This window comes from Pleurodeles waltl, chromosome 7, assembly GCF_031143425.1.
Source record: "Pleurodeles waltl isolate 20211129_DDA chromosome 7, aPleWal1.hap1.20221129, whole genome shotgun sequence".
NCBI classification, from domain to species: domain Eukaryota; kingdom Metazoa; phylum Chordata; class Amphibia; order Caudata; family Salamandridae; genus Pleurodeles; species Pleurodeles waltl.
In genome coordinates, this window is record NC_090446.1 from 629,109,555 (window position 1) to 629,132,037 (window position 22,483).

The window sequence follows — 22,483 nt, forward strand, 5'->3', positions numbered from 1 at the left end:
CACACCTGACCTTCCAACAGGTAGTTGGTAATATCCATAGTTACCACAAACAAAATATGTATTATGTGAAGCTGTAAAACTACTATTATTTACATCCTCAATAGTTAAAATCAAGGTACAATCGCTTATCCCTACTGGAATTCGCCCAATGCTACGTATACATAAATCTGCTTTAGTTTTTGTAACAGAAATCACAAATTGTGCTTTCTTGTCGGAGTCTCTTAGATTTGTGAAGACATATGGTATTGAAACATTGTCTGGTTGATACTCTTCCCATTCCCATTTAGTTCCTTTGGCTTGGGGATACCCATCTTTGTCTTGGTAGCATACTTTATTAAGGCGAAAAAGAAGTCCGCCCTCTGTATGTTTTCAAGATGCAAACAAAAGCGTGTACCAAGCTTGACAAGAACCATTGTGTGAAAAAGGAAGAGGAATGAAAGGTGTTCCTCCTTTCTTTTGATGTGCAGGTATCATTCCACATACCCAACAGTTAGTAGTATTTGTAGCATTATGAGTATGATGCAACATCTGAATGAAAGTATTATTGAAGTACGATTGACGGTGCTTCTGCTGCTGATAGGGAAGCGTAAAGTAATAGTGATCCTCTGGTACTGGGGTAGTGGCAACAAAAAACTCACGAGCAGGAAACTTCTTTTCAACAAACAAGGTGATTATTGCTATAACCACCAAAACAACAACAAACCCCATAGTACTAATTATCAGTTTGTTATTCATTTTAGCAACAGTGATGATCGACCCTTTTAGAAATTAATTAAAAACAATCGTTGGAGCTCTTATCCCTGGGCAGCCGCTGATTTCTTCACCACGAGCTAAGACGGGTGTCACTACTCTAATGAATGGCTGATCCCCCCCCCCCCTTGCCATACTGGCTCTCCGTTTCACTAACCCAGGGCAGTAGCTCAACCAGTTTAAAAAAAAAAATTCAGATTCATTCCTCGGTCTCAAATTATATCGCGACACTCCAGAAGTCGTATAGTCCGGGAAGACTTCTGCAGATTCGTCAGGTGATATAGCACGGCCTTTCTCCGTAGTAAAAATCTCTCGATGATCGGTCAGCACAGCAGGTTCCACCAAGGTAGGTAGCACTCTCTTGCAGTGAGTACTATGGACCCAATTCTTTCGGTTCGTCACTCGAACTGCTGTCCTTGTCGCAAGGAGCACCTGCTCTGGGCCTCGCCATCTTGGTTTCAAGCTGCTTGATCTTTCAAAGGACTTAATCATCACCTGGTCACCAGGTCGGAGTTCATGGCCTTCACCTGTAGATCTGTCAGGAAGTGCTTCTCGAACCTGTTGATGAATAGAAACCAAATTGTCAGTTAACTGTGCCAAATAATCATTCATCAGGACACAAGGTACATCATATACAGAATTTGGCTTTGGAACTCCCCAAATGTTCATTGGCCTTCCAAACAATATATCTTAGGGAGTAAGGCCAATTCAAGAGTATGGTACCGATCTAATAGACAATAATGCCAACGGTAATGCATCCGTCCAAGTTAAGGATGTGGAAGCCTGTATCTTCGCTAACTTCCGCTTCAAAGTAGCATTATACCTTTCTACCAGCCCTGCTGATTGTGGGTGGAAAACCGCATGAAACTTCTGTTTGATCCCTAATCCTTTCAGGACATACTTAATAACTTCCCCAACAAAATGAGGTCTGTTCATTCCATAAAAGTCTGCAAACACCAAACCTAGGGAAAAATTCTTTCAAAAGCACCTTTGCTGTGGTAATGGCAGTATTATCCTTGGTGGGGTACGCCTCTATCCATTTACTGAAAGCACATACCACCACCAAGACATACTTTAAATTGTTGCAGCGTTCAAACTGAATATAATCCATTTGTAGAACTTCAAAAGGTGCAGTTGGTGTAGCAAACCCTCCCGCAGGAGTACGTATCCCTTTTCCAGGATTGTATTGTAAACAGATCAAACAAGACTGTACTACTCTCTTAGCTGTACTGCAAATTTTTGGATGCTCCCAAACTTGCGTAAGCAACTTCGTTATTGTTGAAGCTCCGACATGTGACAGCCCATGTGCCATCTGAACCATAGGTTGTACAAAAGCTATAGGCAATTTCCATTTATACATCTGCTTATTCCGCCAACAGCCCTCATCATCCAATTCTCCATTTTCACATCATTGCTCACGTTCTATCACAGAAGCAGATTTCTGTATATCTAATACGTCTTGTCTAGCATTATGTCAACATTCAGCTTGTGACTTAACTACTTACATAGAAGTAGTACTTCGCTGCATCGCAGTCTCACATGCTACGGGGTCCTCAAGGGCATTACCTTGCCCTATCTTATCGGTCACTTTCTTGTGTGCACTACATTTCACAATAATTAATTTCTTTGGATATGTCAATGCAGTCAAGAGGTTATGCACTAATTCTCCGGGCATTATCTTCATCCCGTGGGATGTGAGAAAGCCTCTCTCCTTCCAAAGCAAACCAAAATCATGAGCCACTCCAAAAGCATAGCACTGTCTGTATAAATGTTCACACATAAGTCAGTACTAAGCTCACATGCTTGTGTCAAAGCTATTAGTTCAGCCGCTTGAGCTGACTTCTATGGTATACGAGCTGTCTCCACTACCGTGTGTATTGTGGTGATTGCATATGCAGCTGAGGTCGTACCATCTGGCAACTTCAAACAAGACCCATCAACCCACAATTCCCATCTACATCTAGAAGGGGCGTATCTTGTAAATCAATACGACCCTTTGTCTGTTCTTCGGTAAGGAATATACAATCATGTGTTTCTTGTGACTGAGGCTGAGACACCGGATATGCCAACAAAGTGGCTGGATTTAGTGTTGCACATCTCTTCAGTGTAATGTGAGGAGCCAGCAATGTCAACTCATATCCTGTTATACGAGCACTAGTTAAATGTGTCTTTGTTTGATTTAAAAGAGCATCAACAGCATGGGGTACTAACACCAACAGCTTATGTGACAAAACTATCCCTTCACTCTGACGTATTGACACAGCTGTTGCGGCAACTGAACGAAAAGACCAAGGCAACGCTCGAGCAACAGGGTCAAGTACTGCTGAAAAATATGCAGAGGGACGCTGCTTATCGCCATGTGTCTGTACTAAAACTGACAATGCACATCCATCTTTCTCATGTACGTAAAGTGCAAAAGGCTTCATGTAATCTGTAGTACCTAACACTGGTGCTGAACAAAGGGCTTGTCGCAGCTGCCGGAAAGCAGTCTCACATTCATCTGTCCATGGGAGGGGCATTGGAGTATCTTTAGTCAAAAGTGCTAGCAAAGGTTTGACAATGTGTGAAAACCCTAATATCCATTGCCTACAAAAAGAAGTAAGACCAAGGAATGCACAAACATCTTTCTGAGTAGAGGGTACTGGTGTGTCTAAAATTGCTTGAATACGATCTGATGTAAGTGCACGGCCCTCCTTAGACAAAAGGTGACCTAAATAGGTTACCTTTGGTCTACAATATTGCAATTTCTTTCGTGACACTTTATGATGGTGTGAAGCAAGAAAAGAAAGTAAGGACAAAGTGCACTTTTCACATTGCTCAGGGGTATTAGCTGCCAACAAAATATCATTGACATATTGTATGAGAGCCACACCTTCAGGCAAAACAAAAGAATCAAGGTTTCCAAAGTCATAGTACAAGAACTAATTGCTCCCTCAACTTCCTCATAAAAGGCGGCTGTATTTTTCCGCGGGTCAGGTAATGCTGTTTTAAGTGCCATTACATCTGCCCTATTCCAAGGAGTATACACTCAATTATAAATAAAATAACCCTTACCATCAACAGAAGTTTTATCATCACTTGTACCCAATCCTTTAGGAGGAACATACAAAGGCGCGGCCTCCCGCATTGGTTTCGCGTGAACTATCCTAATCTTATCTGTTCCAAACATGGAAGCTTGCACTCCGCCGGTCTAAGATGTCCGTGCAACTACGTCCACTGCCCTTTTCTCCTCTCGCAAACGGTCTGCTGCAACACATAATTTCACCAAACGCCTGATTGCATCAGCCACCTGGGAGAAGACAAAAAGACCATCACGCATTTGCTTATGATCAGCTGCAACATCATCGGGTTCTAACTCATCAGAATATTTCCGAAATAGTTCAGTAACTTCTGTGCCAAATGCCTCAGTAAAATATAGCTGCTCCTTTTCCGTCCACCCTTTCATTTTATCTAAAAGTTCAGAAGCAGAGACAACGCTACGAATTGTTTTACCAGCAATAGGTCTAAGCTCAGACGAATCTGCTGTTGCTCCTTTCTCAAGCAAGGCTTGCTCACGCTTCACTCGTCCACGCACTTCTTTCTCAGACATTCGTACACAGTCTAACATATCTTGCCTAGACTTTCGCTTACACATACATTGTTCCACATACTCAATCTTTCGCAAATCAAATGACCCATGCATAGGCCAACGTAACTCAGGATCCGCACAAGTGTATTTATTCCATAATGTGCTGTACATTATAGAAGAAAGACAATATTTAACATACATATCTCTATTGGGTGTCCCCTCTGGGGGAGCCGGTTGCGATTCTTCCAGTCTCAAATTGGTACCATTACAAAAGCAACACATCCTACGAAGTGCGCTAAAAACAGGCATGCCAAAAAATAGTGCAGAATATGCAATATTATAATCAAAGTAGCACTTAAGGTGCCGTTCAAATCAAAATTAAATTGGAGAAAATTCTCCTTATTACCTGCCTATATAAATTGTAATTTATATATCAATTCAAAGGACACAAATTGACTAGTCACCCAAAACACAAGAGCCACAGTAAGTAGTGCTAAACTACATTACCAAACAAAGGCATCAAAACCCACAGCAAGTGCCGTAAAACGGCTCTTACCTATCACAGGGTGTCCAGGTTCCAACTGCCAAGTTCTAAAATCGACCAAATGGTCACTGCATGACGAACAAAACAAAAAGGATCTCAGTCGAGGACCGGCGCCACCTGGATGGTCAAATCAGAAAGAAGGTAAAAACGCCGTGGTTGCCAAGACTCGGGTCTCCTCTCCTGGTATCCCTTATTAGTGTAGTGTAATCAGTGTCTACAAACCAGGCTCTCTAGAGGTTGCAGTGGATGAGCAGCCAAGGCTTATTTAGGAGATATGAAAAGCTCGTGCAATACCACTGCACTCACACTTAGTACTTACACACATGAAAGAAAACACTCAGTGTTACAAAAATAAAGGAACTTTATTTTGGTGACACAAATAACAAAAATACCATAGAGACTATACTCCCTCAGGCGGTAAGTAATACAAAAGTTATATACACTAGTATGCAGAACTAGGCATAAAACAGTTAGAAAACAGTGCCATAAGTGAAAATCAGAATAGTTAGAAATGGGCTAGGGGGAACACAAACCATATACTAAGAAAGTGGAATGCGAAAGTCGGTCCCCCACCTACGCAAATGTCCTGTGTAGAGGAGAGCTGGGAGTACTAGAAAAGCCCAATGGTAAGTGCTACAACCCACTCCAGCTACCAGGAAAACAGGATTAAATCACTGTAAGTTTCCCAGAGTAGTAAAGAAGAATACTGCAAAACCCATAAAAGACTGCAAGACACCAACAGTGGATTCCTGGACCAGAGGACCTATGGAGAGAGGGGACCATGTCCAAGAAGCACAGACAATTCCAGGAAGGGCAGGAGCCCCTACCAACCCAGATGAAGGTGCAAAAGGTGAACCACTGGTGAAAAAGAAGAGTTTGCACTGCTCCCAAGAAGATGAAGTCGGGCTCCTGGAGGGTGCAGGTGATGTCCCACGCAGATTGGAGGATTGCATTTGGGTTTGCGTTGTTGGAATTGTCCTACAAGCCTTGGTACACGCACAGCTTGCGGTTAGCAGAAAATGGCGCTGCCGGGAACCAGGAATGTGGACTCTACCCAGGAGGAGGAGTCAGAGGGGGCCATCAGCAAATCAGAGAGCCCACAGAAGACCAGGCAATGCACATAGGAGTCCAACAGGACGGGGACACGAGATCTACAGAAAGGACCCACGCAGCACTACGAGAAAAGCTCCCACACCGCCGGAGAACCATTTAGGGAGCTGTGCATCGCAGGAATGTGTGCTGGGGGCTGGAGTTTCAAGATGCATGAAGATCTTGGAAGAAGGATGCCAACAAGCCTTGGCAGCTACAAAGGATGCGGTGCAAGGGGGAACTGTCTTGTGTGGGAGGCAAGGACTTACCTCCACCAAAGGTGGACAGTTGGAAGAGAGGACTGTCTGGACCACTTCAGTCTACCACTGGTGATGAAGGATCCACGGAACTCAGCAGGAGAGGGGATCCACGCAGTCAGTCATCATCACAGTTGGTGCCTGCAGAAGCAGGGGAGTGACTTCTTCACCCCAAGGGAGATTCCTTCATCCTTCTGATGCAGGCTGAGAACGGGCTGACCTAAGAGGATACACAACTGGGGAAATTTTGCAGTTGCTGGAAGGGACCGTGGATACAGAGTTGCAGAATGTCTTGCTTATTTGTTGCAGCTTGCAGGGTCCTGAAGAGTCCAGATGCAATTTCTTTGGTCCGAGGTCGAAGTGGAGGATGCAGAGGATTCCTGCTGGAGTCCTGTAATCTGAATCTGAGGAAACACCCAAAGGAGAGACCTTAAATATCCCTGAAAGGGGGGTTGGTCACCTATCTGAGTGACTACCTATCAGGAAGGGGCTCTGACGTCACCTGCTGGCACTGTCCACTCAGATGCTCCCAGAGTTACCTGCCAACCTTGTCTCCAAGATGGCAAAACCCAGGGCCCCTTTGGAGGAGCTCAGAGCACCACCCCTGTGGTGGTGATAGACATGGGAGTGGTCACTCCCATTTCCTTTGTCCAATTCTGCGCCAGAGCAGGGACTGGGGGTCCCTGAACCAGTTAGACTGGTTTATGCAAGGAGGGCACCAAATATGCCCTTCAAAGCATTTCCAGTGGCTTGGGGAGGCTACCCCTCCCAAACCTGCAACACCTCTTTCCAAAGGGAGAGAGTATAACACCCTTCTCTCAAAGGAAATCCTTTGTTCTGCCATCCTGGGCTTGAGCTTCTCAAGCACCAGGATGGCAGAAACCTGTCTGTGAGGTTGCAGCAGCTTGGGCTGCCTGGAAACACTCAGAAGGCTGTAATGGCGATACTGGGGGTCCTCTAAGAAGTCTGGGGCCTGGTTATGCCCCCCACCCGAACTGAAGGGGGTAACAGTCTTTCAGCTCTTCCCCTGCACACTAAAACATCTTATCCCACAGCAAACAAGAGGACATTTGATTATTTTGGACTTTGGTTTTAAATTTGGGCCATGAGAGCTAGGCTAACTCCCAAAATCGTCCCACTTGGAATGGTGAAGGCAGCACTTTCTGGACTTTGGGATGCTGCCATGTAGAAAAACCAATAAGACCTAGACACATCTGAAAACTAAACATCTGGGTGATTCTGGGGTGGTGTGCTTGTAGGAAAGTACCATCTTGCCTGGCATGTTACCCCCATTTTTCACTGTATATATGTTGTTTTAGTTGTGTGTGTCACTGGGACCCTGCCAGCCAGGGCCCCAGTGCTCATAAGTGTGCCTGACTGTGTTACCTGTGTTATGACTAACTGTCTCACTGAGGCTCTGCTATCCAGAACCTCAGTGGTTATGCTCTCTCATTTCTTTCAAATTGTCACTAACAGGCTAGTGACCAATTTTAACAATTTACATTGGCTTACTGGAACACCCTTATAGTTCCCTAGTATATGGTACTGAGGTACCCAGGGTATTGGGGTTCCAGAAGATCCCTATGGGCTGCAGTAATTCTTTTGCCACACATAGGAAGCTCTGACAGTTCTTACACAGGCCTGCCACTGCAGCCTGAGTGAAATAACGTCCACGTTATTTCACAGCCATTTACCACTGCACTTAAGTAACTTATAGGTCACCTATATGTCTAACCTTTACCTGGTAAAGGTTAGGTGCAAAGTTACTTAGTGTGAGGGCACCCTGGCACTAGCCAAGGTGCCCCCACATTGTTCAGGGAAAATTCCCCGGACTTTGTGAGTGCGGGGACACCATTACACGCATGCACTACACATAGGTCACTACCTATGTGTAGCTTCACAATGGTAACTCCGAATATGGCCATGTAACATGTCTATGATCATGGAATTGCCCCCTCTATGCCATCCTGGCATAGTTGGCATAATCCCATGATCCCAGTGGTCTGTAGCACAGACCCTGGTACTGCCAAGCTGCCTTTTCAGGGGTTTCACTGCAGCTGCTGCTGCTGCCAGCCCCTCAGACAGGGTTCTGCCCTCCTGGGGTCCAGCCAGGCCTGGCCCAGGATGGCAGAATAAAGGACTTCCTCAGAGAGAGGGTGTTACACCCTCTCCCTTTGGAAAATGGTGTGAAGGCAGGGGAGGAGTAGCCTCCCCCAGCCTCTGGAAATGCTTTCATGGGCACAGATGGTGCCCATTTCTGAATAAGCCAGTCTGCACCGGTTCAGGGACCCCTCAGCCCTGCTCTGGCGCAAAACTGGACAAAGGAAAGGGGAGTGACCACTTCCCTGACCTGCACCTCCCCTGGGAGGTGCCCAGAGCTCCTCCAGTGTGCTCCAGACCTCTGCCATCTTGGAAACAGAGGTGCTGCTGGCACACTGGACTGCTCTGAGTGGCCATGGCCAGCAGGTGACGTCAGAGACTCCTTCTGATAGGCTCCTTCAGGTGTTGCTAGCCTATCCTCTCTCCTAAGTAGCCAAACCCTCTTTTCTGGCTATTTAGGGTCTCTGCTTTGGGGATTTCCTTAGATAACGAATGCAAGAGCTCATCAGAGTTCCTCTGCATGTCTCTCTTCACCTTTTGCCAAGGAATCGACTGCTGACCGCGCTGGAAGCCTGCAAAACTGCAACAAAGTAGCTAAGACGACTACTGCAACTCTGTAACGCTGATCCTGCCGCCTTCTCAACTGTTTTCCTGGTGGTGCATGCTGTGGGGGTAGTCTGCCTCCTCTCTGCACTAGAAGCTCCAAAGAAATCTCCCGTGGGTCGACGGAATCTTCCCCCTGCTACCGCAGGCACCAAAGAACTGCATCTCCGGTCCCTTGGGTCTCCTCTCAGCATGACGAGCGAGGTCCCTTGAATCCAGCAACTGTGTCCAAGTGGCTCCCACAGTCCAGTGACTCTTCAGTTCAAGTTTGGTGGAGGTAAGTCCTTGCCTCCCCACGCCAGACTGCATTGCTGGAAACCGCGACTTTTGCAGCTACTCCGTCCCCTGTGCACTTCCGGCAGAAATCCTTTGTGCACAGCCAAGCCTGGGTCCACGCCACTCTAACCTGCATTGCACGACTTTCTAAGTTGTCCTCCGGCGGCGTGGGACTCCTTTGTGCAACTTCGGGTGAGCACTGTTTCACTCTTCTTCGTAGTGCCTATTCTGGCACTTCTGTGGGTGTTGTCTGCTTATGAGAGGGCTCTTTGTCTTGATCGACGCCCTCTCTGTCCTCAGACACAATTTGCGACATCCTGGTCCCTCCTGGGCGACAGCAGCATCCAAAAACCCTAACCGCACAATTTGCAGCTAGCAAGGCTTGTTGGTGGTCCTTCGGCGGGAAAACACTTCTGTACAACTCTCCACGGCGTGGTGGATCCATTCTCCAAAGGGGAAGTCTCTAGCCCTTGTCGTTCCTGCAGAATCCTCAGCTTCTACTGTCCAGTAGCAGCTTCTTTGCACCCACAGCTGGCATTTCCTGGGCATCTGCCCATCTCCGACTTGCTTGTGACTTTTGGACTTGGTCCCCTTGTTCCACAGGTACCCTCGACTGGAAATCCATCATTGTTGCATTGCTGGTTTGTGTCTTTCCTGCAGAATTCCCCTATCACGACTTCTGTGCTCTTTGGGGAACTTTAGTGCATTTTGCACTCACTTTTCAGGGTCTTGGGGTGGGCTATTTTTCTAACCCTCACTGTTTTCTTACAGTCCCAGCGACTCTCTACAAGGTCACATAGGTTTGGGGTCCATTCGTGGTTCGCATTCCACTTTTGGAGTATATGGTTTGTGTTGCCCCTATCCCTATGTGTCCCCATTGCATCCTATTGTAACTATACATTGTTTGCACTGTTTTCTAAGACTATACTGCATATTTTTGGTATTGTGTACATATATCTTGTGTATATTTGCTATCCTCATACTGAGGGTACACTCTGAGATACTTTGGCATATTGTCATAAAAAATAAAGTACCTTTATTTTTAGTATATCTGTGTATTGTGTTTTCTCATGATATTGTGCAAGTGACACTAGTGGTACTGTAGGAGCTTCACTTGTCTCCTAGTTCAGCCTAAGCTGCTCTGCTAGGCTACCATTATCTATCAGCCTAAGCTGCTAGACACCCTATACACTAATAAGGGATACCTGGGCCTGGTGCAAGGTGTAAGTACCCCTTGGTACTCACTGCAAGCCAGTCCAGCCTCCTACAGTGCTTCACATGCACCCCGCACCATGTTCTTACCCACAATGCCCTGCTAACCTTCAACTTTGCTGAAAATCACACATTTTGCCCACATTTTTGTGATGGAACCTTCTGGAATCTGCAGGAACCCACAAAATTCCGACCACCCAGCATTGTCTCATCTATACCGATAAAAATGTTGCTGCACTTGTTAGACTAATTTTTTTTTGTTCAAACTACCCTTTTGGACCCGCTTTGGTTCTCCCTCATTTTCGACAACTTTTTGGCTCTTCCCTCTCACAGGCACTTGGCCCACCTACACAAGTGAGGTATCATTTTTGCCGGGAGACTGAGGGAAACGTTAGATGGTAGAAAAGTTGTCCCGGTGTGGTGATCCCATGCAGAAATGTGGAAAAAATGTGATTTGTTTAGGTAAATTTGAGGTTTGCTGAGGATTTTGTGTATGAAAACTTTGGGGGATCCACGCAAGTCACACCCTTGTGGGCTCCCTCAGGTGTCTAGTTTTCAGAAATGCCTAGGTCTGGAAGGTTTCCCTGGAAGACTGCTGAGCCTAGGACCAAAAACGCAGATGCCCCCGCAAAAAACAGGTAGCTTTGTATTTGATCATTTTGATGTGTCCACATAGTGTTTTGGGGCATTTCCTTCCGCGGGCACTAGGCCTACCCATACAAGTGAGGTACTAATTTTATCGGGAGGCTTGGGGGAACACTGGGTGGAAGGAAATGTGTGGCTCCTCTCAGATTCCAGAAGTTTCTGTCACCGAAATATGCAGAAAAAGTGTTTTTTGGACAAATTTGGAGGTTTGCAAAGGATTCTGGGTAACAGAACCTGGTGAGAGCCCCACAAGTCACCCCATCTTGGATTCCTGTAGGAGTCTAGGTTTCAAAAATGGTCTGGTTTGGTAGGATTCCCTAGGTGACGGCTGAGCTAGAGGCCAAAATCCACAGCTAGGCACTTTGCAAAAAACAGGTCTTTTCTTTGGGAAAATGTGATGTGTCCATGTTGTGTTTTGGGGCATTTCCTGTTGCGGGCGCTAGGCCTACCCACACAAGTGAGGTACCATTTTTATCGGGAGACTTGGGGGAACACAGAATAGCAAAACAAATGTTATTGACCCTAGTCTTTCTCTACATTTGTTCCTTCCAAATGTAAGACAGTGTGTAAAAAATGTCTATTTGAGAAATGCCCTGTAATTCACATGCTATTATGGGCACCCCGGAATTCAGAGATGTGCAAATAACCACTGTTTCTCAACACCTTATCTTGTGCCCATTATGGATATGCAAAGGCTTTCTTGATACCAATTTTTTACTCTTTATATTTCAGCAAATGAATTGCTGTATACCCAGTATAGAATGAAAACCCCATTGCGAGGTGCAGCTCATTTATTCCCTCTGGATACCTAGACTTCTTCATGAACCTACAAGCCCTCTATATACCCGCAACCAAAAGAGTCCAGTAGATGTAATGGTATATTGCTTTTAAAAAATTGACATTGCAGAAAAAAGGTACAGAGTAAAATGTGGAGAAAGTATGCTGTTTTTTTTTTTTACCCCAATTTCAATATTTTTTTAGTTCAACTGTTATTTTCTGAGGAAACCCTTGTAGGAACTACACAAATTACTCCTTGCTGAATTCAGAATTTTATCTACTTTTCAGAAATGTTTAGCTTTCTGGGATCCAGCATTGGTTTCACACCCATTTCTGTCACTAACTGGAAGGAGGCTGAAAGCACAAAAATAGCAAAAATGGGGTATGTCCCAGTAAAATTCTAAAATTGTTTTAAAAATGGGGTTTTCTGATTCAACTCTGCCTTTTCCTGAAAGCTGGGAAGATGGTGATTTTAGCATCGCAAACCCTTTGTTGATGCCACTTTCAGGGGGAAAAAACCACAAGCCTTCTTCTGCAGCCCTTTTTCCCATTTTGTTTTTAACAAAAAACAATTTTTTAGCTGTATTTTGGCTAATTTCTTGGTCTCCTTCAGGGGAACCCACAATGTCTGGGTACCTTTAGAATCCCTAGGATGTTGGAATAAAAGGATGCAAATTTGGCGTGGGTAGCTTATGTGGATAAAAGGTTATGAGGGCCTAAGCGCGAACTGCCCCAAACAGCCCAAAAATGGCTTGGCACCTGAGGGGAAAAAGGCCTGGCAGCGAAGGAGTTAATTTTTGTGTTTTGTCTTGTTGAATTAATGTTAGTGTTTCTTCACTGTTACCAGCATGCCCCGTTATGGCCAGTATGTGTGTGTGAGTGTATGTTTGTCATCGTCTACCATTTGTCTTTGTTCTCCATGCTGTATGGTCAGGATCCATTTTGTGTACTCTTTGTAAAAAGGCTTGCATGTTTTCTTTGTTCGCCATGCCTCCTTGCTGTTTAAATTTGACCGTGTGTCTGGCAGCTATTTTGTCTAGCTAACCAGTGTTCCTTTGCCATAGGCTTGCATGTGTTCTTTCTTTGTTCCTCATGTCTCCTTACTCCTTTTTGTTGTTGTTTGACCATGTGGCTGGTGGCCATTTTGTCCGGCCAGCCAGTGTCCCTTTGCCATGGGCTTGGTTGTGTACTTTCTTTTTCTCCCATGCCTCCTTGTTCCTTCTTGTTGTTGTTCGACCAAGTGGCTAGTGGACATTTTGTCCTGGCAGACAGTATCCCTTTGGCATAGGCTTGCATGTTTTCTCTGTTTACCATGCCTTCATGCTCCTTGTTGTTGTTGTTTGACCATATGACTGGCGGACATTTTGTTTATCCAGCCAGTATCCCTTTGCCATAGGCTGGCATATGTTCTTTCTTTGTTCCTCATGCCTCCTTGGTCCTTGTTGTTGTTTTACCACATGGCTGGTGGCCATTTTGTCCAAACAGTGTATCTTCACATATGCTTTTGCATGTGTTCTTTCTTTGCTTGACATGCATCCTTGTTCCTTGTTGTTGTTGTTTGACCATGTGGCTGGTGGCCATTTTGTCCAGCCAGCCAGTGTTCCTTTGCCATAGACTTGCATGCAAATATCAGCAATTATTGATCACCTTATTTGTTTAAGTTAAAAGTATATTTTATTTTTTGTTTTAAATATGTATTCCAATTTTAATCTTTTTATCTTTTATTTTTGTATTTCAATTTTTGACATTTTTTTATTTTAATTTTTACTTTTTTTATATATCTTATTTTTAATGTAATTTTTATTTAATTCTTTTATTTTTTTATTTATTTAATTGCATTTAATTCAGAAATATGCCTTGTACCATCCATTCATCCATTCATCCATTCATCCATCCATCCTTCCATCCACCAAAGGTGCACAGCTGCGCTACAGCATTCGGTTTCTTTAGGTGTATTTATAATTCCATTTCCTCCTTGACACCCTGGAAGCGCTCACTGCAGTCACATCAGCAGCATATTTTTTTTTTTTTATGATTATTCCGTTTCACCTGGACCACCTTGCCACCATAGGTTTTTTACCCATGCACCTCTCTCTGACTATCACTGGTGCTCCTTTAAAACAGATGGAGATTAAGCAAAGAGCTATATGTGCTTGTTGTGCTGCCTTATTTGAAATAAAATTTTATGGTGGGGTGGTGTGGTTTGACTCTATAATGTTTTTATAAAATTGGTATTTATTACATGCCACCAACTGCACTAACATTGCATTTGTCTGTACTATTTTAACCTGCAACAATGCCAAGTTTCACTAACTACATGTTTTTCTTGCAAGGTTGCTTTAAGTTCACAAGGTAAGAGATGTCACATCACCTCCAGTACTGCTAAAGAGAAGACCTGTACAGTTACTTCGGTCCTCTGAGTCCAAACTATTCCGCTTGTGCATCTTAGTGCCATTGCCAACTGAGAGCTTATGATGGTCCCAAAGAAAGTTGCTTCCAAGAAAGTGGCATGTGAGAACAAGCAGCTTTCTATCAGAGGTGTGCCGACGGCAACCTTTTTTGGGAGATGTGTGCCTATCACATCGGCCTCTGGGAAGGAATCTTGGAGCAGCACTCCCACATCAACAGCACCACCCCAACCTAAACCCAAGACCATGTCTGTCAGTGAGACAGCCACTGCAATCATGGTGACGCAGACGAGCAGTGATGTAGATTTGGGATTTGTCCCTTTTTCAAAGGAGTACCCAATCATGTCAGAGGACAGAGCAAGGTGGACAACAGCTGCAGCCAGCAATAGTAGATTTTCCCGAAGTTGTGGCAGCACAGGAGGTTGAGCATCCTGTCGAGCAAGATCCTCCCTTTGTAGAATCATTGGCTCCCAGATCTCCACCAAGAAAATGGAAGGGTACTACTCCACCATCTTCTCCAAGCATATCTTCTGATGACAATGATAGGGACATAGAGTGGACCCCGTCAGAGTCTGGGAAATGCCAGAAGAGGCAAGGGAAAAGGAAAGTTTTGGAAAGCCTTAGAATCATGGAATGAGATGATGATGAGGAGGATTTTGACAATGAGCCAGTCATTGTGGAAGCTGGCACAGAGGAGTCCAACGTTACTATCTGACCTGATCCAAGAAATGTAGCACAGGCAGCACCACCAGCTCCCATATTTGTAAGGCCACCACAGAGACCTGCACCAACCTGTACCTCAGTAGAAGTATGCACTGCAGAGAGGCAACCGACACACCTACCTACCTCCAGTTTTTCTTCAGGTATTGACAGTTGCCGATAAAAAAGTGTTCTTCCCCATTTAGGACTTTTTTACAATTAGCAAAAAGGAGGAAAACATTGAGATATGCCCCATTTGCCACGCGAGTGTTCTTCGAGGTAAGCCTGGATCACATTATCGTATGGGAGGCCAGATGACCCATATGAAAAAACATCAGCAATCTGGTGGGATGAGGACCTTAAAGAAATGGCTGAATGTGGTTACAGTGGTGAACGTGAGGAAAGTAGGAAAAACATCAAATGGTCAAGTCACGGTGGAAGGAGGGGAAGAAGAGGGTGACATCCTCACGCAAAGCACCCCTGTCCCCAGCAGTGCTCCAAAATCACCCACCTCAGTGACCTCAAAATGGCACAGGAAGATTCAGAGTTGGATGGAGACACCATGACATATGGTGATTGCACCACAATGCACATAGAATCTACCACCACCTACATCTCAAACGTTGCCTGTGTCAGTGGCCTCACAAAAGAAGAAAATCCAGGCTACTATTACAGTCGTGTTTAGGGAGGAGGGGCTCTACGACTGCAACCACCCAATGGCACGTTTGTACAATGGGAAGCTGGCAAAAATCTTAGTGCTGGTCCTTCTACCTTTTTTCTTTGTGGAAGGAGTGGGATTATTATAGTTTATGGCAGCCATCTGCCTGAAATGGAAGGTTCCAAGTCATACCTATTTTGCCAGAGTTGGTGTTACAGTGCTGTATCATGATGAGCTGCGATTGGTTTGACCAGCTTTGTACCACACTGTTGTCAACACTATCCACCTGACATGTGGACGAGTTGTCAGGCTACTGATTACATGTGCATTACTGTAGGAGGCTGGCCTGGCTTATAGTGGGTACCAAGGGTACTTACACTCTGTGCCAGGTCCAGTTATCCCTTATTAGTGTAGAAGAGGTGTTTCTAGCAGCTTAGGCTGATAGAAGGTAGCTATGGCAAAGCAGTTTAGGCTGAACTAGGAGACATGTAAAGCTCCTACTATACCACTGGTGTCATATGCACAATATCATAAAAAAACACAATACACAGAAGTACTAAAAATAAAGGTACTTTAATTTTATGACAATATGCCAAAAGTATCTCAGTGAGTACCCTCAGTATGAGGATAAGGTTATATACACAAGATATATGTACACAAACCAAAATTAAGTAAGTAATAGCAAGAAAAGTAATGCAAACAGTGTAGAATTACAATAGGTTGCAATAGGAGCACATAGGGATAGGGGCAACACAAACCATATACTCCAAAAGTGGAATGCGAACCACAAATGGACCCCAGACCTATGTGGCTTGTAGAGGGTCGCTGGGACTATAAGAAGACAGTGAGGGTTAGAAAAATAGCCCACCCCAAGACCCTAAAAGTAGGTGTAAAGTGCACCTACTGCCCCCAGAGAGCACAGAAGTCGTGATAGGGGGTTTCTGCAGGAAGAACAAACACCAGCAATGCAACAACAGTGGATTTCCGGACCTGTGTACCTGTAAGACAAGGGGACCAAGTCCAATAGAGTGGGCAGGAGCCCAGGAAATGCCAGCTGAGGGTGCAAGTAAGCTGCCACCGGTTGGAAGAAGCTTGGAGTTCTGCAAGAAAGAAGAGGACTAAGAACTTCTCCTTTGGAGGATGGATGTCCAACGTTGCGATGAAGCTTGCAGAGGTGTTCCCACACAGAAAGACCACAAACAAGCCTTGCTAGCTGCAAGGGTTGAGGTAGAGGTTTTTGGGTGCTCCTGTGGCCCAGGAGGGACCAGGATGTCGCCACTTGGAGGAGGATACAGAGGGGGCGCCCAGCAACTCAGGGAGCCCTCACAGAAGCAGGCAGCACCCACAGAAGTACCTGAACAGGCACTTAGAAGAAAAGTGAACCAGAGTCCACCCAAAGTCACAAAATGGAGTCCCACGATGCCGGAGGACAACTCAGAAGGTTGTGCACTGCAGGAAGGAGTGTCGGGGACCCAGGCTTGGCTGTGCACGTAGGAAGTCCTGGAAGAGTGCACAGGAGCCAGAGCAGCTGCAAATCACGTGGCACCCAGCAATGCAGTCTAGCGTAGGGATGCAAGGACTTACCTCCACCAAACTTGGACTGAAGAGTCACTGGACTTTGCGAGTCACTTGGACAGAGTTCCTGAGTTCCAGGGACCACGCTCGTTGTGCTGAGAGGGGACCAGAGGACCAGTGATGCAGTATTTTGGTGCCTGCGGTTGCAGGGGGAAGATTCCATCGACCCACGGGAGATTTCTTCAGAGCTCCTGATGCAGGGAGGAGGCAGGCTACCCCCAGAGCATGCACCACTGGAAACAGTCGAGAAAGCCGGCAGATGAGGCGATACAAGGTAGCTAGTAGTTGTCGTGCTACTTTGTTGCGGTTTTGCAGGCGTCCTGAGGCGTCAGCGGTCGATTCTTGGGCAGAAGTTGAAGAGGGAGATGCAGAGGAACTCTGATGAGCTCTTGCATTCGTTATCTGGTGAGATCCCCAAAGCAGAGACCCTAAATAGCCAGAAAATTAGGTTTGGCTACCTAGGAAGGAGGATTGGCTACCAAGATAGGTAAGAGCCTATCAGAAGGAGCCTCTGATGTCACCTGCTGGCACTGGCCACTCAAAGCAGTCCAGTGTGCCAGCAACACCTCTGTATCCAAGATGGCAGAGGTCTGGGGCACACTGGAGGAGCTCTGGGCACCTCCCTGGGAGGTACAGGGGAGTGGTCTCTCCCCTTTCCTTTGTCCAGTTTCGCGCAAGAGCAGGGCTGGGGGATCCCTGAACTGGTGTAGACTGGCTTATGCAGAGATGGGCAGCATCTGTGCCCATCAAAGCATTTCCAGAGGCTGGGGGAGGCTACTCCTCCCCAGCCTTTCTCACCTTTTCCAAAGGGAGAGGGTGTAACACCCTCTCTCTGAGGAAGTCCTTTGTTCTGCCTTCCTGGGCCAGGGCTGCCTGGGCCCCAGGGGGGCAAAAACCTTTCTGAGGGGTTGGCAGCAGCAGCAGCTGCAGTGAAACCCCGGAAAGGCAGTTTTTGGCAGGACCCAGGTTCTGTGCTAGAGACCCCGGGGATCATAGAATTGTCTCCCCAATACCAGAATGGTGTCTATACATGTTACATGGCCATGTTCGGAGTTACCATTGTGACGCTACACATAGGTGGTGACCTATGTGTAGGGCACGCGTGTAATGGTGTCCCTGCACTTACAAAGTCCGGGGAATTTGCCCTGAACAATGTGAGGGCACCTTGGCTAGTGCCAGGGTGCCCACACACTAACTAACTTTGCACCCAACCTTCACCAGGTGAAGGTTAGCCATATAGGTGACTTATAAGTTACTTATGTGCAGTGGTAAATGGCTGTGAAATAACGTGGACGTTATTTCACTCAGGCTGCAGTGGCAGGCCTGTGTAAGAATTGTCAGAGCTCCCTATGGGTGGCAAAAGAAATGCTGCAGCCCATAGGGATCTCCTGGAACCCCAATACCCTGGGTACCACAGTACCATATATAAGGGAATTATATGGGTGTACCAGTATGCCTATGTGAATTGGTAAATTTAGTCACTAGCCTGTTAGTGACAAATTTGGAAAGCAGAGAGAGCATAACCACTGAGGTTCTGGTTAGCAGAGCCTCAGTGAGACAGTTAGGCATCACACAGGGAACACATACAGGGCACATACTTATGAGCACTGGGGCCCTGCCTGGCAGGGTCACAGTGACGCATGGACTAAAACAACATACATACAGTGAAATATGGGGGTAACATGCCAGGCAAGATGGTACTTTCCTACAATAACTGCATAATGGATGTCTTTTGTGAGGGTAAAGCAAAAGCTAGCTACAGGTCTTGCCCATGAAGACATTTTTAAGAACATTCGGCGGCATGCAACAGAAGCCATGCTCAGGAGAAATCACATACGGCTGCAAACATCTTAGACAAATTTAATAGCCAGGTGTCTGAATGACTGCAACCCAGAGGTCACCAAATTGGATTTGTTGCCATGGACAATGGCATTAACATAGTCAAGGCCATGGCAGATAGTGGCAATTTCAGGGTCCTGTGCAACCTGTCTGATTTTCTCAAGAAAGAAGAAATAGTCCCTCATTATGACATTGGCAGTAAATCCCGCTTACTGCCAGGGTGACCGCCGCCAACAAACTGCTGCGGTGGCGGATATCCGTTTGCCATATTATGACACACACACACCAAACCGACATAAAAAAACAGCCACATACACAAATCCGCCAGCCAAAGGTCAGTGGTAAGCTGTCGGTACCAACATCCATACCGTTACGCCAACAATAAAACGCCCACCACATCATGACCCATGAATCACCACAGCAGACATTCAACAGCGGTAAACCATTGGTGGTACACACCACTGCGCTCAGAATGGACACCCAAAAGCTAAACTACACAACATTGGCCAATTAAAAAAACACGCACCTGACACCCATACACACACCACACCGACCCACTCACACCACTATAAAACACACACACACATTACCCACAACCCCTTATGAATACAAATCATTGTCACCAGACAGACATCAAGACCAATGTGACAACTACACACACGCCCATACATCCCTCACGCACACGACTACACACACCCAATCACACTACCCAACACCCACACACTTACACCCACCACACAACACCCATGGCCCCACAAACGCACCCCCGTTTGACAGAGGAGGAGTTACGGGTCATGGTTGAGGAAATATTCAGGGTAGAGCCACAGCTCTTTGGAGCACAGGTCCAGCAGATAGCCATTGCAAGGAAGATGGAGCTATGGCAGAGAATCGTGGACAGGGTGAACACCGTGCGACATCATCCAAGAACAAGGGACGACATCAGGAAGAGGTGGAATGACCTACGGGGACGGTACGTTCCATGGCAGCAAGGCACCAGTTTGCCATACAGAGGTCTGGCGGTGGACTCCCATCTCCTCTCCCATAGCTCACAGTGTGGGAGGAGCAAGTCTTGGCAATACTGCATCCAGAGGGACTCACTGGAGCAGCTGGAGGGCTGGACACTGGAAAGTCAACATTTACCACTTATCACCCCTCATACCTGCATGTCATCTCACACCCTCACCCTCACTCACATCACTCCATTCCATCCCACACACTGCACCAATGCAGATGACTAACCCCAAAGCCAAGCTCTGCATGCCATACCAATACATGGACAGCTTTCCCAGCCCTGCATGGACACCCATCACCAAAGCATACACAGCATAGGGGTACTAACAATCCCACAATACATCAACATACACATTCAAAGGTAGCAGGGCAACAGCAACAATAGAGGGGAAGATAGGAATGTACAATATGTCACAGGCATGAAGCATAATACCTCACTTACATTCCCACAGGTGAGCCAGCCAATCTCAGAGGAGAAGAGGTGCCATGACTATCCAGTCCCCCAACAGAAGATGACAGTGATGACGGTAACTCTGGACTTCTGGATCTGGATGAACTACCTAGTCCATCAGGGACCACTGGTCAGTTGGTCACCCCAGCCCTCTCCCAGTCCACCACAGAGCCGCTCCCATCAATATCCAACACCACAGCACTCACCCAGGACAAGTCAATCAGCAGTGTGCCCACCTGTTCCTGTACAGGGACCCCAGTCCACACCTCACTCCCAAGACAATCAGGGACCTGGGGTCAGTGGCAGTGAGCACACCGTTCAGGGGACGGGGGCACAGGGCAACAAGGACACTGGGAGGACTGCTGTGCACCACGGGGAGGACAGGCCCAGGGAACTGACTCTCTACGAGGCTCTCACTAATGTCCTGGGGGCTTACCAACAATCCCAGGACACGAATGGCCAGATCCTGAACAACATGCAGGAGAACAAGGGGCTGCAGAAGGAACACCATCAGGAGATCAGGGAGGACTTGCAGGACCTCAACACCACCATGATCTCCATAGCAAGGATGCTGGCAGACATGGCCAACATCATGAGGGAATGGACAGCACAGCATCGGGTCCCTACCACTAGCCAGTCTATTGACCAACCCACCACATCCGCTGCAGCTACAGTAGAGCAGCAAAAGGGAGACATGGAGGTGCTTCTCATCCTGCGTGCACATAGACGCAGAGCACAGCAACAACAAAAGCAGCTACCACAACACCAGCAGGGACCCCAAAGGCAGCGCAGAAGGCAGGAGAGGATATTCCACACAAGGCCAACTCTTCATGGCCTCAAGGAACATGACATCATCCAGAGGTACAGGTTGAACTGGCAAGCCATTCAGCACCTGCTGCGCAATATAGAGCCACAGTTGGCACCCATCTTGCTGACACCCCGCACAATCCCAACACAAACCAAGCTGCTTGCTGTACTCCACATGCTGGCAAGTGGCTCTTTTCAAACAACTGGTGCCCTGGTTGCCGGAATATCACAGCCATCATTCTCTGCCTTCTTGCCCAAAGTACTGGATGTCATCATCAGACTCACACCCCACCACATCTGCTTCCCTAACACACTGCAGAAGCAGCAGGAAACAAAACAGGGGTTCTAGCTCATCAGTGGCTTCCCACACATCATTGGTGCAATCGACTGCACACATGTACGCCTTATGCCACCTGCTGCAACTGAACACCTCTACCGCAACAGGAAGCACACACATTCCATCAATGTGCAGGCCATTGTCGATCACCAAGGAATGATCATCAACATTGTGGCGAAATATCCTGGGAGTGTCCATGACTCTTTCATCTTCCGTCACAGCACCATCAATCAACACTTCCAGGATGGACGGTATGGCAATGGACTACTTGTTGGTAACTACATAAAACCTACTTATATACACACTGCACAGAAACCCTCTAGGACACACAACACATACACCACAACAGCAACATGTCGCCAAGAACACACTGAGATTGTGACATCGCTAGCCATGTTTCATTGGTCCCCATTGAACCTGTCACACATCTGACAATACTGTACAGCCTAATGTTAAGGCGTCTGTGGTCACAACGTTTGGAGTGGTTTGCCTAAATGTCACCTGCAAATAGTAAGCGTCTCAATCATGTTAACAGAAATCCATTGCATAAGTCTAAAGGTATGGGATGTACATGGTACATTGATATGAACGTGTTAACAATACTGTTAAAATTAACCTGTGTATGGAACTATCATCTCACCCCCAATGAAGACACAGGGACACCTGTATCACAAGTCACAGTGCAAGGGAGGGCACACTGTACTGCAAATTCCTAAACATTCTGCCGACAACCACTCACCAGCCAAACACTCGTTCAGCCAACAAAACAACACAATGCAGATGGTACATCCTACAAGCCTAGGATGCAACACAATAACACAAAAGAGACACAGACAACACAAGACAACTACTGCCATGCAAGCTGATATAAATGGGC